This window comes from Tachyglossus aculeatus, chromosome 3, assembly GCF_015852505.1.
Source record: "Tachyglossus aculeatus isolate mTacAcu1 chromosome 3, mTacAcu1.pri, whole genome shotgun sequence".
NCBI lineage: Eukaryota > Metazoa > Chordata > Mammalia > Monotremata > Tachyglossidae > Tachyglossus > Tachyglossus aculeatus.
The window spans coordinates 22,352,025-22,367,171 of NC_052068.1; the positions used below are offsets into that span (position 1 = coordinate 22,352,025).

General features: G+C 46.7%; 1 protein-coding gene across 2 annotated transcripts in view; it reads right to left on the bottom strand.

The window, feature by feature from the left end:
- LOC119925766 (U-box domain-containing protein 70-like) overlaps positions 1-14,210 on the bottom strand; it is an 80,473-nt gene extending 66,263 nt beyond the window's left edge. For both annotated transcript variants that reach the window (XM_038744192.1, XM_038744191.1), the window contains exons 1-2: positions 14,145-14,210; positions 6,086-6,265 (exon numbers count right to left, since the gene is read on the bottom strand). The gene's annotated coding sequence lies outside the window, so the exon portion shown is untranslated. The remainder of the gene's footprint in view (positions 1-6,085; positions 6,266-14,144) is intronic.
- Positions 14,211-15,147: the final 937 nt, after the last annotated feature.

Consider the following 15,147-nt stretch of genomic DNA (forward strand, 5'->3'; position numbering starts at 1 on the left):
CCCCTCCTCAAAAACCTCCAATGGCTACCGATCAATCTGCGCATCAGGCAGAAACTCCTCACCCTGGGCTTCAAGGCTGTCCATCACCTCGCCCCCTCCTACCTCACCTCCCTTCTCTCCTTCTACTGCCCAGCCCGCACCCTCCGCTCCTCCACCACTAATCTCCTCACTGTACCTCGCTCTCGCCTGTCCCGCCATCGACCCCCGGCCCACGTCATCCCCCGGGCCTGGAATGCCCTCCCTCTGCCCATCCGCCAAGCTAGCTCTCTTCCTCCCTTCAAGGCCCTGCTGAGAGCTCACCTCCTCCAGGAGGCCTTCCCAGACTGAGCCCCTTCTTTCCTCTCCCCCTCGTCCCCCTCTCCATCCCCCCGTCTTACCTCCTTCCCTTCCCCACAGCACCTGTATATATGTATATATGGTTGTACATATTTATTACTCTATTTATTTATTTATTTATTTATTTATTTTACTTGTACATTTCTATCCTACTTATTTTATTTTGTTGGTATGTTTGGTTCTGTTCTCTGTCTCCCCCTTTTAGACTGTGAGCCCACTGTTGGGTAGGGACTGTCTCTATGTGATGCCAATTTGTACTTCCCAAGCGCTTAGTACAGTGCTCTGCACATAGTAAGCGCTCAATAAATACGATTGATTGATTGATTGATTGATTGAGAAGGATGTTAATATAAATAAATTACAGTAGCGTGTCCTGCATATAATAATAACAATAATGGCATTTATTAAGCGCTTACTATGTGCAAAGCACTGTTCTAAGCGCTGGGGAGGTTACAAGGTGATCAGGTTGTCCCACGTGGGGCTCACAGTTTTAATCCCCATTTTACAGATGAGGTAACTGAGGCACAGAGAAGTGACTTGCCTAAATTCACACAGCTGACAATCGGCAGAGCCGGGACTTGAACCCATGACCTCTGACTCCAAAGCCCGTGCTCTTTCCACTGAGCCACGCTGCTTCACATGTCAAGCAGATCAGATATGGTGAAGAAAAGAGTGTCCCATATCAAGAATCACATTAACAGTGCAGTTATTCGAAGATGACAGAAGGTCTGGCCTAAGGAAGAGAGAGGTGATGGAATTTTGCAGACCCGTAAAACTTTGATGCTTCAAAAATTATTCCCTAGATGACTTGTTATGCATTTTTCTAGTCAAATTGGTCACGTAATCCAAAGAACAGCTGAAGTAAATTTCAGAGCAGAAACTAGCGAAATCACTCCAAAGAGACACAAAATAGAAGAGAACTAAAGGGGGGAGTAGAACCTCCAGAAAGGCATCTCATAGTAGCTTCCACTACAATGGAAGTGAAGCTATGTCTTCCAAAGTTGTCTAATTGATGAAGAGCTCTTTTTGTGCACTGGAAAAAATTCTTTGTTTTTTTATTGTGAATACATTAAATCTTCCCCTAGTCTGAAAGGCACATCCATTCAGCGCTCTGCTACTGCACGGGGCAAATCTATGCTGTACGCTTTCATAATTCTCCAGGATTACACGGTGAAAATCTCGATTGCAATCCCAAATCACGCTTACGTTCCGCTGGGACAACTTTCCTCCCTGCGATTCTATATGCCCATCCACATGGAAGAAATGAGCTAAGTATAATAATAATAATAATAATGGCATTTATTAAGCGCTTACTATGTGCCAAGCACTGTTCTAAGCGCTGGGGAGGTTACAAGGTGATCAGGTTGTCCCACGGGGGGCTCACAGTCTTAATCCCCATTTTACAGATGAGGTAACTGAGGCGCAGAGAAGTGAAGTGACTTGCCCAAAGTCACCCAGCTGATAGTTGGCGGAGCTGGGATTTGTACCCATGACCTCTGACTCCAAAGCCCGGGCTCTTTCCAGTGAGCCACGCTGCTCCTCCAAGTATCCAAGTAAGCCAAGTATCATTAATAAAATGTTATGATTGAACAGTGCTGAGACACAAAGAATCCCAAATGTTTCCGAAAAACCATATTGTACATTTTCACTCTGCATATCGGACCATTCGTCTATCTGGATAACATGCAGTGTGACATCGGAAAGAACGTACGTGCGGCGTATTGAGAGGCAAGTTTTAATGTGGGATTCACCAAGAACATAACCCATGTGTTCCAGGAGGACTGAGTGTATTTATTAGCTTGAGATAAGTGAACAAGAAGCATTTGAAAACAGAATTAAATCCCTCCCGGAGGGCCTACTATCTAAGATGCAACTATGTTGGACAGTTTATCTTGGATTCCGTCCCAGGGAAGGGATTACTCGAGTCGAGTACGCTCGACTTTTTTCTCCTCAGCCTATCTTTGTCTAACCAGACAGCCCGTCTACCTGCCTTGACTAAGTAATATATGACTGCCTTGGAGTCATTAAACCAACCATCGGAAAATGAGAAATACCTCTTTAGGGACTAGAACAGTCGTGAACTTTCAGAAGCGCAGTAGTAAAAAACAGAGACTGTACGACGAATTTTATCGCCCTTTTTCTCAAGTCTATGGTGGGTATTTTAATGTTTTTCTGAAGTAATGGATAGCCTGAAAGGGTTAATACAGTTCAGAATGCCCCAAAACAAAAAGACGGAGTAGCCCAAGCACGTTGGATGGGCTAGAAGAATGTGTAAAGTAACATCGTGGCTCAGTGGAAAGAGCACGGGCTTTGGAGTCAGAGGTCATGGGTTCAAGTCCCAGCTCCGCCAATTGCCAGCTGTGTGACTTTGGGCAAGTCACTTAACTTCTCTGGGCCTCAGTTACCTCATCTGTAAAATGGGGATGAAGACTGTGAGCCCCCCCATGGGACAATCTGATCACCTTGTAACCTCCCCAGTGCTTAGAACAGTGCTTTGCACATAGTAAGCGCTAAATAAATGCCATTATTATTATTATTATTATTATCTCTTACACATATGCACAGAGGTGCCATTTTTCATTTTGAGAAAGGGGCAAACGGGGGGCAAGGATTGTAGTGGGAATGAAGACTTGGAAGCAAAAGAATAATAATAGCATTTGTTAAGCGCTTACTATGGGCAAAGTACTGTTCTAAGCACTGGGGAGGATACAAGGTGATCAGGTTGTCCCACATGGGGCTCACAGTCTTAATCCCCATTTTCCAGATGAGGTAACTGAGGCTCAGAGAAGTTAAGTGACTTGCCCAAGGTCACACAGCAGACATGTAGCGGAGCTGGGATTAGAACCCATGACCTCTGACTTCCAAGCCTGTGCTCTTTCCACTGAGCCACACTACTTCTCTAGGACAATAATAATAATAATAATGATGGCATTTATTAAGCGCTTTTACTATGTACAAAGCACTGTTCTAAGCGCTGGGGAGTTTACAAGGTGATCAGGTTGTCCCACGGGGGGGCTCACAGTCTTAATCCCCATTTTCCAGATGAGGGAACTGAGGCCCACAGAAGTGAAGTGATTTGCCCGACGTCACCCAGCTGACAAGTGGCGGAGCCAGGATTTGAACCGATGACCTCTGACTCCAAAGCCCGGGCTCTTTCCACTGAGCCACGGGTGCAAATCAACCAACCAATGGTATTTACTGAACTCTTACTGTGTGCAGAGGACTGTACTAAGTGATTGGAAAAGTACAATATGACAGAGTTGGTGGACTGTTCAATTGCACGGAGCTTAGAGTCGAACTAATATCAATCAATCAGTGGTATTTATTGAGTGCTTACTAAGCACTTGGGAGAGTACAATACAGCAGAGTTAATAGGCCAGAAAGTTACCCTTCTGGGTCTTTTCAGTTCTTACGGAGAACACTCGGGTCTTGACAGAGATTTCGAGGGGGGCAAGTCTGGGAACGCAGTCCGAAAAGCTCTGGGGAACCTCGCCTCCACTGCCTCCGGGGAGTAGACACCTACGTGACACTATCTGGAAATTCGAGGTGACCCACGGGCAACGGGCTTCCTCACCAAGACCTGGACCACATCGCCAATGCCCAGTCCAATCAATCAATCAATCAATCAATCGTATTTATTGAGCGCTTACTATGTGCAGAGCACTGTACTAAGCGCTTGGGAAGTACAAATTGGCAACACATAGAGACAGTCCCTACCCAACAGTGGGCTCACAGTCTAAAAGGGGGAGACAGAGAACAGAACCAAACATACCAACAAAATAAAATAAATAGGATAGAAATGTACAAGTAAAATAAATAAATAGAGTAATAAATATGTACAACCATATATACATATATACAGGTGCTGCGGGGAAGGGAAGGAGGTAAGATGGGGGGATGGAGAGGGGGACGAGGGGGAGAGGAAGGAAGGGGCTCAGTCTGGGAAGGCCTCCTGGAGGAGGTGAGCTCTCAGCAGGGCCTTGAAGGGAGGAAGAGAGCTAGCTTGGCGGAGGGGCAGAGGGAGGGCATTCCAGGCCCGGGGGATGACGTGGGCCGGGGGTCGACGGCGGGACAGGCGAGAACGAGGTACAGTGAGGAGATTAGCGGTGGAGGAGCGGAGGTTGTGGGCTGGGCAGTAGAAGGAGAGAAGGGAGGTGAGGTAGGAGGGGGCGAGCCTTGGCCTGGGCAGTGCTCAACCCCAAAGGGGATGAAAATGAATGAAACCTTCAGATTTTACTAGATGTAAATGATTTCTGTTCGTTGCTCTGAAATTCATACTTTTAGCCTAGGCGATTCCAGGATGGCATTCCTAGAAATACAAAGATTAAGTCTGAGCCTTGAAATATAAACTCAGATCCTACACGTACATACTGCCTAAATCGCGCTGAAAAAATGAGGAAACCTAAACTTTATACATCGATTAACGACTCTGGATGGAGTAGCTCATTGAAGAGGAATCTTGAGAGGTAAACTGGTCCAGCCGGAGCCGGTGGGCATCTCTCCACGTACTTATGGCAAAGCTCTCCCAAGATTTCCCACTTCCCTCAGCAACCCATTCCACGGTTTCAACACCTCAGAGTTAAATTCTTCCTTAAGTCCACTTATATCTCTTCCTGTTGCAGTTTCTGTTAATTTCTTCTTGTTCCACTGACTGACAAGCATAATAACCAGTGAATAAAAACCCTTTGCATATTTGAAGGCCATTTTTAACCACCCTTTAACCCTATCTTCTCCGGGATAATCAACCCCCCAATTCCCTCAGCCTTTCCTCATAAGATTTATTTTCCATCCTAGCATTCACGAAGTTATTTATATCATCATCACATCAATCGTACTTATTGAGCTCTTACTGTGTGCAGAGCACTGTACTAAGCGCTTGGGAAGTACAAGTTGGCAACATATAGAGACAGTCCCTACCCAACAGTGGGCTCAGAGTCTAAAAGGGGGACCCTCTTTAACATTTAAGTACATAGTTCCCCTCATTGCATTTATTTTGGCAGTGTCGGAAAGGTTTTTATACTTGTCTCCCCTAACTGTAAACTCTTTGTGAGCAGGGGATGTCATTTGGTATTCCGTACGTCTTAAATGCTTAATACAGTGCACCATATAAAGTGGGCACTCAAACGCTATTACTCCTAAAATCACTTTTATTCTTCTCTGAATCCTCTCCTTTCAAAATGAACTAAAATCAGGTTCAATACTCGAAAAAGGTCCAGCTATTGCAAGAATTAGAAAGAGTACTTTCTGGATTTTGTACCATGTCATAATCTTTATATTACACCCCACCATCACGCAGGCTTTGTGAAGCATGGCACTGCATTTTCGACTCCTATTCCCCTCCGGTGTTTTTCTGCAGCACTTGTACTTTAACAAATACACCCTTCACCTAACTCCAAACTGCTATTTATTTACCTCAGTGGAGTTTGCAAATACAAGTTTAAATCCTGTTCGGATTGCCAAGAGGAGAAATTCCAGGAGACTTTTCCCCAGCAACGCATCAGGAAGCCCACAGATACTCCTCTTGGGATCGCGTTTCCATATTGCTCAGATAAGAAATCACAACAAACTGAACTGACGAACCTCCTTTTAAGATTCCAAGTTGATAGATGCAAATGCAAACGCCTCGGCCACAAAGTAGAGCACTCAACCTAACACAACCCATGCAAACCTAATGTATAAGCACACCAAAACACCCAATCAATTTTAAATCAAAGCCTATTAAAAACCAGCAAAAAGTCAAAATGATTACCCTTTCCATTAAATGTGGACCCCAAACTCCAAAGAGGGGAGAGTAGCGTCATTTCTCATCTTTGGAGGGTGACCCTTCCAAACAGCTCGAGGGGCAATCTTCGCGGATACATGGTATTCTCAGCTGTCAGTTCTGCATCAGCCAGCTCTTTCCAGCCACACACACCCTGTCAGCGGTCACCTATTAAGACAGATATGAATATGAAAGATATAACTCCATCTGCGGTTGGCGTCCCTAGCCCCAGGACATTTTTTTTAAAATGACATTTGTTAAGCGCTATGTGCCAGGAACTGTACTAAGCACTTGAGTAGATATAAGCTAATCAGGTCGGACACAGTCCATGTCCCATATGGGGCTCACGGTCTTAATCCCCATTTGGCAGATGAGGCGACTGAGGCACAGAGAAATTTCTAGACTGTGAGCCCACTGTTGGGTAGGGACCGTCTCTATATGTTGCCAACTTGGACTTCCCAAGCGCTTAGTACAGTGCTCTGCACTGAGTAAGCACTCAACTATTCATTCATTCATTCATTCAATCGTATTTATACAGTGCTCTGCACTGAGTAAGCGCTCAATAAATACGATTGAATGAATGAATGAATGAATGAATGAAGGGACGTGCTCATGGTCTCACAGCAAACAAGTGGCAACTGAGGATTTTTATCATTTAAAAGAGTGAAGAGGGTGAAACAAATGATTATTTTCAACCTACCTCACCCCCACAGCAGATTTTTATGAAGGGTATTTATTGAGCACTTACTGGGCACAGAGCACTGTACTAAACTCTTCCCAAATTGGTGAGGGGGCTGGATTCTCACAGCCAAGCATTAAGCCACTGGAAACCGCTAATAAATTGTCCTGGAAATCTATTTTGTTCCCTGGTAAGCAGCCACAGATCTTAACTGTTAACACTTAACTTTGCTTCCATCCAACTCCTTTCCTATTATTATGATTACGTTTACAAGTTTTCCAATTTTATCCCCCAAACCTGTACTTATTTGTGCTTTTAACTTCAGGGCTAAAAGGGAATGGCAGAAGACAGGTCGAGGTGGGTGGAGGTTAGAAGCTGGCTTTCACATAGGAGTCGTTTTCTTATTGTAAACGGGATGAAGTTATTTTTATTTCCTCCGGCATTAACCAGTTCCGTGGCATTTCCTTAACAAGGATGTTTTGTCCTACCCACTCCTGGACGTTTACTGAACACCAAGTGCGTTACACCCCGGCACGTCCCACCGATCCGAACCCCAAACAGGTCTGCCTCTGCTCCCGGAGGAAACCGACAGCCAGGCAGGTGTGAGAATTGCTTCCTTTCAATCGTATTAATTGCCGATTTGTACTTTCCAAGTGTTTAGTACGGTGCTCTGCATACAGTAAGCGCTCAATAAATATGACTGAATGAATGAATGAATTGAGCGCTCACTGCGCGCAGAACACTGTACCAAGCGCTTGGGATTTTGACACCTGTCTACATGTTTTGTTTTGTTGTGAGTCTCCCCCTTCTAGACTGTGAGCCCACTGTTGGGTAGGGACCATCTCTATATGTTGCCGACCTGTACTTCCCAAGCGTTTAGTCCAGTGCTCTGCACACATTAAGTGCTCAATAAATACAACTGAATGAATGAATGGAGCGCTCACTGCGTGCAGAACACTGTACCAAGCGCTTGGGATTTTGACACCTGTTGACATGTTTTGTTTTATTGTGTGTCTCCCCCTTCTAGACTGTGAGCCCACTGTTGGGTAGGGACCATCTCTCTATATGTTGCCGACTTGTACTTCCCAAGCATTTAGTCCAGTGCTCTGCACACAGTAAGCGCTCAATAAATATGATTGAATGAATGAATGAATTGAGCACTTACTGCGTGCAGAACACTGTACCAAGCGCTTGGGATTTTGACACCTGTCTACATGTTTTGTTTTGTTGTGTGTCTCCCCCTTCTAGACTGTGAGCCCACTGTTGGGTAGGGACCATCTCTCTATATGTTGCCGACCTGTACTTCCCAAGCGTTTAGTCCAGTGCTCTGCACACATTAAGTGCTCAATAAATACAACTGAATGAATGAATGAATGGAGCGTTCACTGCGTGCAGAACACTGTACCAAGCGCTTGGGATTTTGACACCTGTCTACGTGTTTTGCTTTGTTGTGAGTCTCCCCCTTCTAGACTGTGAGCCCACTGTTGGGTAGGGACCATCGCTATATGTTGCTGACCTGTACTTCCCAAGCATTTAGTCCAGTGCTCTGCACACAGTAAGCGCTCAATAAATACGATTGAATGAATGAATGGAGCGCTTACTGCGTGCAGAACACTGTACCAAGCGCTTGGGATTTTGACACCTGTCTATATGTTTTGTTTTGTTGTGTGTCTCCCCCTTCTAGACTGTGAGCCCATCATTGGGTAGGGACCATCTCTATATGTTGCCGACCTGTACTTCCCAAGCGTTTAGTCCAGTGCTCTGCACACAGTAAGCGCTCAATAAATATGATTGAATGAATGAATGAGAGTCCAATATAACAATATATTTATTCAATTTATTTTATTTTGTTAATATGTTTTGTTTTGTTGTCTGTCTCCCCCTTCTAGACTGTGAGCCCACTGTTGGGTAGGGACCGTCTCTACATGTTGCCAACTTGTACTTCCCAAGCGCTTAGTACAGTGCTCTGCACACAGTAAGCGCTCAATAAATATGATTGGATGAATGAATGAATGAATGAGCCCACTGTTGGGTAGGGACCGTCTCTGTATGTTGCCAACTTGTACTTCCCAAGCGCTTAGTACAGTGCTCTGCACACAGTAAGCGCTCAATAAATACGATTGAATGAATGAATAACAACTCTAGACTGTGAGCTCATTGGGGACAGGGAATCAATCAATCGTATTTACTGAGCGCTTACTGTGTGCAGAGCACTGTACTAAGCGCTTGGGAAGTACAAGTTGGCAACCTATAGAGACGGTCCCTACCCAACAGTGGGCTCACAGTGTCACTGCTTATTGTTGAATTGTACTGGCCCAAGCGCTTAGTACAGTGCTCCGCACACAGTGAGCGCTTAAAAAACATGACAATGAATATACAGACACACTCCCTGCCCACAACAAGCTTCCAGTCTCGGGGGGAGACAGAAATTAGGGATGGCATTACCAATTCTTTTGAAACTTACTCTTCCAAGCGATTGGTACAGTGCTCTGCACATGGGAAAACAGTAAACGGTATTTACTGAGTGCTTCCTCCGTGCAGAGCACTGTACTAAGCACTTCGGAAAGGACACTCCTACGCAATTTGTGGACACGTTCCCTGGCCATAGGAGCTTCATTCATTCATTCATTCAACTGTATCATTCATTCAATTGTATTTATTGGGTGCTTACTACTACTAATAAAAATTTTGGTATTTGTTAAGTGCTTACTATGTGCAAAGCACCATCCTAAGCGCTGGGGTAGACACAAGGTTGTTCCATGTGAGGCTTACAGTCTTAAGCTTCTTACAGAGAAGCAGGGTGGCTCAGTGGAAAGAGCCCGGGCTCTGGAGTCAGAGGTCATGGGTTCAAATCCCGGCTCCGCCAGTTGTCAGCCGTGTGACTTTGGGCAAGTCACTTAACTCCTCTGTGCCTCAGTGACCTCATCTGTAAAATGGGGATAAAGACTGTGAGCCCTCCCCAGGGACAACCTGATCACCTTGTAACCTCCCCAGCGCTTAGAACAGTGCTTTGCACACAGTAAGCGCCTAATAAATGCCATCATCATCATTATTATTACTATTATTATTATTAATCCCCATTTAAAAGATGAGGTACAGAGAAGTGACTTGCCCAAGATCACACAGCAGTCAAGTGGTGGAGCGGGGATTAGAACCCAGGTCCTCTGACTCCCAAGCCCACGCTCTTTTTATAATGGCATTTATTAAGCGCTTACTATGTGCAAGGCACTGTTCTAAGTGCTGGGGAGGTTACAAGGTGATCAGGTGGCCCCATGGGGGGCTCACAGTCTTAATCCCCATTTTACAGATGAAGTAACTGAGGCCCAGAGGAGTTAAGTGACTTGCCCAAAGTCACACAGCTGACAAGTGGCGGAGCCTGGATTTGAACCCATGACCTTTGACTCCAAAGCCCGGGCTCTTTCCACTGAGCCACGCTGCTTCTCAAGGCCATGCTACTTACTATTATTACTATTGTTATGGTATCTGTTAAGCACTTACTACGTGCCAGGAACTGTACTAAGCGCTGGAGAAGCAGCGTGGCTCAGTGGAAAGAGCCCGGGCTTTGGAGTCAGAGGTCATGGGTTCAAATCCCGACTCCGCCACTTGTCAGCTGTGTGACTTTGGGCTAAGTCACTTCTCTGGGCCTCAGTTCCTTCATCTGTAAAATGGGGATGAAGACTGTGAGCCCACGTGGGACAACCTGATCACCTTGTATCCTCCCCAGCACTTAGAACAGTGCTTTGCACATAGTAAGCGCTTAACAAATGCCGTCATTCATTCATACAATCAAATCGGGTTGAAACAGTCCCTATCTCACATAGGGCTCACAGTCTCAACCCCCATTTTACAGATGAGGTAACTGAGGCACAGGGGACGGGCTTGGGCATCAGAGGACTTGGGTTCTAATCCCGGCTCTGCCACTTGTCTGCTGTGTGACCTCGGCAAGCTGCTTAACTTCTCTGCGCCTCCGTTCCCTCATCTATCAAATGGGGATGAGGACCGTGAGCCCCACGTGCGACAACCTGATAACCTTGTATCTCCCCCAGTGCTTAGAACAGTGCTTGGCACATAGTAAGCGCTCAATAAATAATACCATCATTATTATTACTGTTATTATGTAAACCTTCTAGACTGCGAGCCCATGGTTGGGTAGGGACCATCTCTATATGTATATATCTCTATCTCCATCTCTATGTTGCCAACTTGTACTTCCCAAGCGCTTAGTACAGTGCTCTGCACACAGTAAGCACTCAATAAATACGATTGAATGAATGAATCTCTACATCTCTACTCTATATAAAATAGAGTAATAAATCCGTACAAACATATATCCATATATGCAGGTGCTGTGGGGAGGGGAAGGAGGTAAGGCGGGGGGGATGGGAAGGAGGAGGAGGGGGAGAGGAAGGAGGGGGCTCAGTCTGGGAAGGCCTCCTGGAGGAGGTGATCTCTCAGGAGGGCTTTGAAGGGAGCTCGTGAATACCAATAAATGGAATTCTAAATTCATTCAATCGTATTTATTGAGCGCTTACAGTGTGCAGAGCACTGGACTAAGCGCTTGGGAAGTACAAGTTGGCAACATCTAGAGACGGTCCCTACCCAACAGCGGGCTCACAGCCTAGAAGGGGGAGACAGACAACAAAACAAAACATATTAACAAGATAAAATAAAGAGAATAAATATGAACAAATAAAATAAATAGTGTAATAAATGCGTACAAACATATGTACATATATACTGGTGCTTTGGGGAGGGGAAGGAGGTAAGGCGGGGGAGATGGAGAGGGGGGAGAGGAAGGAGGGGGCTCAGTCTGGGAAGGCCTCCCGGAGGAAGTGAGCTCTCAGTAGGGCTTTGAAGGGAGCTCGTGAATACCAATAGATGGACTTCTAAATTCATTCAATCGTATTAATTGAGCGCTTACTGTGTGCAGAGCACTGGACTAAGCGCTTGGGAAGTCCAAGTTGGCAACACTGAGAGACGGTCCCTACCCAACAACGGGCTCACAGTCTAGAAGGGGGAGACGGGCAACAAAACAAAACATATTAACAAGATAAAATAAAGAAAATAAATATGTACAAATAAAATAAATAGTGTAATAAATGCGTACAGACATATGTACATATATACTGGTGCTGTGGAGAGGGGAAGGAGGTAAGGCGGGGGGGATGGAGAGGAGGGGGAGAGGAAGGAGGGGGCTCAGTCTGGGAAGGCCTCCTGGAGGAAGTGAGCTCTCAGTAGGGCTTTGAAGGGAGCTCGTGAATACCAATAGATGGACTTCTAAATTCATTCAATCGTATTTATGGAGCACTTACTGTGTGCAGAGCACTGGACTAAGCGCTTGGGAAGTCCAAGTTGGCAACACAGAGAGACGGTCCCTACCCAACAACGGGCTCACAGTCTAGAAGGGGGAGATGGGCAACAAAACAAAACATATTAACAAGATAAAATAAAGAAAATAAATACGTACAAATAAAATAAACAGTGTAATAAATGCGTACAGACATATGTACATATATACTGGTGCTGTGGAGAGGGGAAGGAGGTAAGGCGGGGGGATGGAGAGGAGGGGGAGAGGAAGGAGGGGGCTCAGTCTGGGAAGGCCTCCTGGAGGAAGTGAGCTCTCAGTAGGGCTTTGAAGGGAGCTCGTGAATACCAATAAATGGACTTCTAAATTCATTCAATCGTATTTACTGAGCGCTTACTGTGTGCAGAGCACTGGACTAAGCGCTTGGGAAGTCCAAGTTGGCAACATATAGAGCCGGTCCCAACAGCGGGCTCACTGTCTAGAAGGGGGAGACAGACAACAAAACAAAACATATTAACAAAATAAAATAAAGAGAATAGATATGTACAAATAAAATAGAGTAATAAATGCGTACAAACGTATGTACATATATACTGGTGCTGTGGGAAGGGGAAGGAGGTAAGGCGGAGGGGGATGGAGAGGGGGAGGGAGGAGGGGGCTCAGTCTGGGAAGGCCTCCTGGAGGAAGTGAGCTCTCAGTAGGGCTTTGAAGGGAGCTCGTGAATACCAATAGATGGACTTCTAAATTCATTCAATCGTATTTATTGAGCGCTTACTGTGTGCAGAGCACTGTATTAAGCGCTTGGGAAGTCCAAGTTGGCAACACTGAGAGACGGTCCCTACCCAACAACGGGCTCACAGTCTAGAAGGGGGAGACAGACAACGAAACAAAACATATTAACAAGATAAAATAAAGAGAATAAATGTGAATAAATAAAATAGAGTAATAAATACGTATAAACATATATCCACATATACAGGTGCTGTGGGGAGGGGAAGGAGGTAAGATGGGGGGATGGAGGGGGAGAGGAAGGAGGGGGCTGAGTGTGGGCAGGCCTCCTGGAGGAGGTGAGCTCTCAGTAGGGCTTTGAAGGGAGCTCGTGAATACCAATAGATGGACTTCTAAATTCATTCAATCGTACTTACTGAGCGCTTACTGTGTGCAGAGCACTGGACTAAGCGCTTGGGAAGTACAAGTTGGCAACACAGAGAGACTGTCCCTACCCAACAACGGGCTCACAGTCTAGAAGGGGGAGACAGACAACGAAACAAAACATATTAACAAGATAAAATAAAGAGAATAAATGTGAATAAATAAAATAGAGTAATAAATACGTATAAACATATATCCACATATACAGGTGCTGTGGGGAGGGGAAGGAGGTAAGATGGGGGGATGGAGGGGGAGAGGAAGGAGGGGGCTGAGTGTGGGCAGGCCTCCTGGAGGAGGTGAGCTCTCAGTAGGGCTTTGAAGGGAGCTCGTGAATACCAATAGATGGACTTCTAAATTCATTCAATCGTACTTACTGAGCGCTTACTGTGTGCACAGCACTGTATTAAGCGCTTGGGAAGTCCAAGTTGGCAACACTGAGAGACGGTCCCTACCCAACAGTGGGTTCACAGTCTAGAAGGGGGAGACGGGCAACAAAACAAAACATATGAACAAGATAAAATAAAGAGAATAAATGCGAACAAATAAAATCAATCAATCAACCAATCAATCGTATTTATTGAGCGCTTACTATGTGCAGAGCACTGTACTAAGCGCTTAGCACTGTACTAAAATAGAGTAAAATAGAGTAATAAATACGTATAAACATATATCCATATATACAGGTGCTGTGGGGAGGGGAAGGAGGGAAGGCGGGGGGATGGAGGGGGAGAGGAAGGAGGGGGCTCAGTCTGGGAAGGCCTCCTGGAGGAGGTGAGCTCTCAGTAGGGCTTTGGAGGGAGGATGAATGACGTCGAGGGAGTCCCGGGCCCCACGGGCCGCGCGCGCGCGCTCCCGCTCCCGCCCCGCGCGCCCCCGCGCCGCCCCCCCCGCCACGGGCCCGCGCTTCTCACCGGCAGGAGGCGTCCGCCGTCCCCGGGGAGCCGCTCGCTCCCGCGCCCGCCGCGCGCCCCCGCGGGACCGCGCCGCCCCTTGGGGTGGAGCCTCCGCCGGCCCTGGCGTCACCCGTGACGTCACGCGCGGCGCCCCCGGGGAGGCCACGCCCCTCCTCGCGTCACGTGCCCTCCGCCCGGGTACGGGCAGGGAAGCTGCTGCCGCCATCTTTGCGAGGGGCAGAGGGTGGGACGGTCGTTCGTTCGAGGCCACGCCCCTCCTCCCCCGGGGTACGGGCAGGGAAGCTGCCCCCGCCATCTTTGTAAGGGGCAGACAGTGGGACGGTCCTTCATTCATTCTACCATACATTCATTCATTCATTCGTTCGCGGCCACGCCCCTCCCCGCGTCACGTGCCCTTCTTACGGGTACGGGCAGGGAAGCTGCCGCCGCCATCTTCCTGAAGGGCAGACAGTGGGATGGTCCTTCCTTCGACCGTTCGTTCTACCATTCATTCATTCTACCATCATCATCATCGCCATCAATCGTATTTATTGAGCACTTACTATGTGCAGAGCACTGTACTAAGCGCTTGGGAAGTACAAATTGGCAACACATAGAGACAGTCCCTACCCAACAGCGGGCTCACAGTCACAGTCTACCATACATTCATTCGCTCATTCATTCATTAATAATAATGACGATAGCATTTATTAAACGCTTGCTACGTGCAAAGCACTGTTCTAAGCGCTGGGGAGGATACAAGGGGATCAGGTTGTCCCACGAGGGGCTCACAGTCTTCATCCCCATTTTCCAGATGAGGGAACTGAGGCCTAGAGAAGTGAAGTGACTTGCCCAAAGTCCCACAGCAGACAGGTGGCGGAGTCGGGATTTGAACCCATGACCTCGGACTCCCAAGCCCGGGCTCTTTCCACTGAGCCACGCTGCTTCTCCATACAGTCTACCATACATTCATTCGTTCGTTCTTTCATTCATTCATTAATAATAATAATGATGGCATTTC